The sequence below is a fragment of the Papaver somniferum genome, chromosome 3 (assembly GCF_003573695.1).
Source record: "Papaver somniferum cultivar HN1 chromosome 3, ASM357369v1, whole genome shotgun sequence".
Lineage (NCBI taxonomy): Eukaryota > Viridiplantae > Streptophyta > Magnoliopsida > Ranunculales > Papaveraceae > Papaver > Papaver somniferum.
Window position 1 is genome coordinate 945042 of NC_039360.1, and position 3118 is coordinate 948159.

The window sequence follows — 3118 nt, forward strand, 5'->3', positions numbered from 1 at the left end:
TTCGTATGATTCTCTCGTGTGCGGTATTTAACCCCTACAAATAAGATTAAAAAATAAATAAATAAATTAATTAATTAATCAATATTATCTATATGATTTAACTAGTTTTAGACACCCCTTATCAACTCACACCAGTGAGGATAAGCATCGTGTATGCCTCATATTTCTTTTTTTTGTTATGCCTCAAAACATGTTTTTTAAGAATTTGGACTAGACTGTACCAGGCTTGAGAGTGGAGGACTAACCAGTCTAGAGCCCAGCATATCTGAGACTAACCGTTAATTTCTACCCAAAAAACTCGTTCGTTTGTTCGTTCTCTAACCAGAAAAGACTCCGCCGTTAACAACACCCCCGGACGAAACCCTAAGAGGCGAAGACGTCGATTCTCAGCTCCAATTCCTGAATTTGAAGATGATAATGACGATGATCGCAAGTCTATTAATATGACCTAGGTATTCATTTCGATGATTTTAAATTTTGCACGATGATGAAGAAGATGAGATCTTGAATTCGTTGAGTTCTCTTATTATCCGTTGAGGTACGTCATTTTGAATGAATTGATTGTTATTCTGGTGTGTCCGTTTTTTCCATCCTCTGATTTGATTAATTGCATTGCACATGATCAGGGTTTCAGAATTTAAACATTATTGGATTAGTTTGACGACCATCATGTTTTTGTTGTGGTGTGATTACATTTTCTTTAAAAAGAATCACAGAAGCAAATATATTATAATTTCATTGGAAAGGAATTACAAAAGTTTGCACTTTAACATCTTTCAGTGAAGCACTAATTCTTCTCCTCCCAACAACTCCCATGGAGAGATTGCACCACCTTTACCACAACTACTTAATTAACTACTAACGGTGTCAACCCATAACAACTGTGGAATTACAACCTGGTGAAAGGGATGGGTGAATTGATCGGGGACAGGAAGGAGGTGGTTTGCTGCAGCAACACTGAGCTGCTTTCAGCTCGCCATGGATTTTTGACTACCAAACCTCCAACAGTTGAACTTTCACTTTAAGACCAATTTGTGCAAAGGTTGCATGCGCGAAGCATACGATGGTGTTGATTGTTGGTGGTGAGTGTGGGAGGTGGTGGTGGCGCTGATGGATGTTGTTGGCGATGATTGAGTGGTGTGGATGGCGGTGTTGTTGGCGGTAAGTGTTATTAACTTCAGATAACAATATTCATCATTTTTCATTGCTAGTTATGCTAATTCAAAGTCATAGTAATTTAAACTGGGTGCACATGAAACTGGAAATCAAGGTTTTCTATGAGGGTGGCTCCGCTCTTGTTTACCCAGCTCAATCTAATCATTTACGCCACAGTGGCTCACTTTTTGAAGCACTAAGTTTGATATCGGGACATCTTTTCTCCGTTTTTAAAAACAGAAAACGGCTTTCAAAAACTATACCAAGCACGACTTTAGAATCTATATATTGTCCCTGATCATGTATGTTTGTTGTATTTCTTGCATGTTGTTGGAAGTGAACTGATCTAGAAGTACTTGGGAGATAGTCCTAAATTAGTGAGGGAATTTCTCAGGGTTGCTTTAATTCAGACCGTTCGCATTTTAAGAAGGAAACTTAAGATAACCTAACTTTATTTTGTTTGTCGTGTTAACTGAACGTACAGGTTCTAGAGCAGTTTAACGACAAGGCTCTCATCAGAGCAGGGTTGGAACGTGGAGATGTGATTTCATTGATAGAAGAGAGGACTCAGGCAAGAAAAGATGGGAGCTTTGGGAAATCTGACCAGATCAGGAACGACTTGAAAGTTAAAGGGAGACCTACTATGAAAATTTAGTATTAAATGTACATTGCTATGTAGTACTTCTAATATAGATTCTAAAGTCGTGCTTGGTATAGTTTTTTTCTGTTTTTAAAAACGGAGAAAACAGGAGAAAACACGTTTGGTAGGGTCATTTTTAGAAATTGTTTTCTATCTATTTTCTGTTTTTGAAAACAAAAAAAATGAAAACAACAATTTATTATTTTATGTTTTTTCTTTTTCTTTGTTCTTTTTTATTTTCGTAACAAAGTAAAAGATCGGGAGAATGTCTACAAGTGAGTCATGGCTAATATCACTATCTCTTAGACGAATCTTTACATTTGATCCGATTTAGTTGATTTTCCTTGTTTTCAAAAACATTTTACCAAACAATTTTTAGAAAATGAAAACAAGGAAAAAAGAGGGTATGTTTTTAAAACCAGACGTCATTAGGGGCGACCCCGAAAGAATTAGGGGCGACATAATAACAAAAAATAGGTTGAAAATACTTATATGTCCCTTCATAATCGGTAGTTTAGTTGTTGTTGTTTTATCTACTGATTGTGACTATGTTCTTCTTTCTTTGAGAAAATTTAGCACTTATAATCGGTAGTTAAAATTCTAATTTCGAGATGTTAATTTTCTACTGATTATGGTAGCAGCCACAACTTCAAATTTTTCAAAATCCAATGAAATATTGAATTTCTCTATTTGCACAATCGGTAGTTTCGTGATGTTTATTATATATCGATTGTACAATCGGTAGTCTCGTGATGTTAATTTTCTACCGATTATGATAGTAGCCCCAATTTCAAAATTTTCAAAATCCAATGAAATTATGAATTTCTCTATTTGCACAACCGGTAGTTTTTGATGTTTATTATCTACCGATTGTACAATCGGTAGTCTCGTGATGTTCTTTTATCTACCGAATGTGGTAGTTGCCCCAAATTCAAAATTTTCAAAAACAATGGAATTTTGAATTTCTCTATTTGCAAAATCGGTTGTTTCGTGATATTTATTATCTACCGACTGTACAATCGGTAGTCTCGTGATGTTCTTTTATCTGTCGATTGTGGTAGTTGCCCCAAATTTGAAATTTTCAAAAACCAATGGAATTTTGAATTCCTCTATTTGCACAATCGGTTGTTTCGTGATGTTTATTATCTACCGATTGTACAATCGTTCGTCTCGTGATGTTCTTTTATCTACTTGATTGTGGTAGTAGCCCCAATTTCAAAATTTTCAAAAACCAATGAAATTTTGAATTTCTCTATTTGCACAATCGGTAGTTTCGTGATATTTATTTTCTACCGAGTATAATTTTCGTAACACAAACCAGCA

At 35.2% G+C, this 3118-nt stretch overlaps 1 long non-coding RNA gene across 1 annotated transcript; it reads left to right on the forward strand.

Annotated features, from left to right (window-relative positions):
• Positions 1-349: 349 nt before the first annotated feature.
• LOC113360834 lies at positions 350-1915 on the forward strand. The gene is made up of 3 exons (XR_003364822.1): positions 350-538; positions 781-1161; positions 1640-1915. It is a non-coding gene; the product is annotated as an uncharacterized LOC113360834 (long non-coding RNA).
• Positions 1916-3118: the final 1203 nt, after the last annotated feature.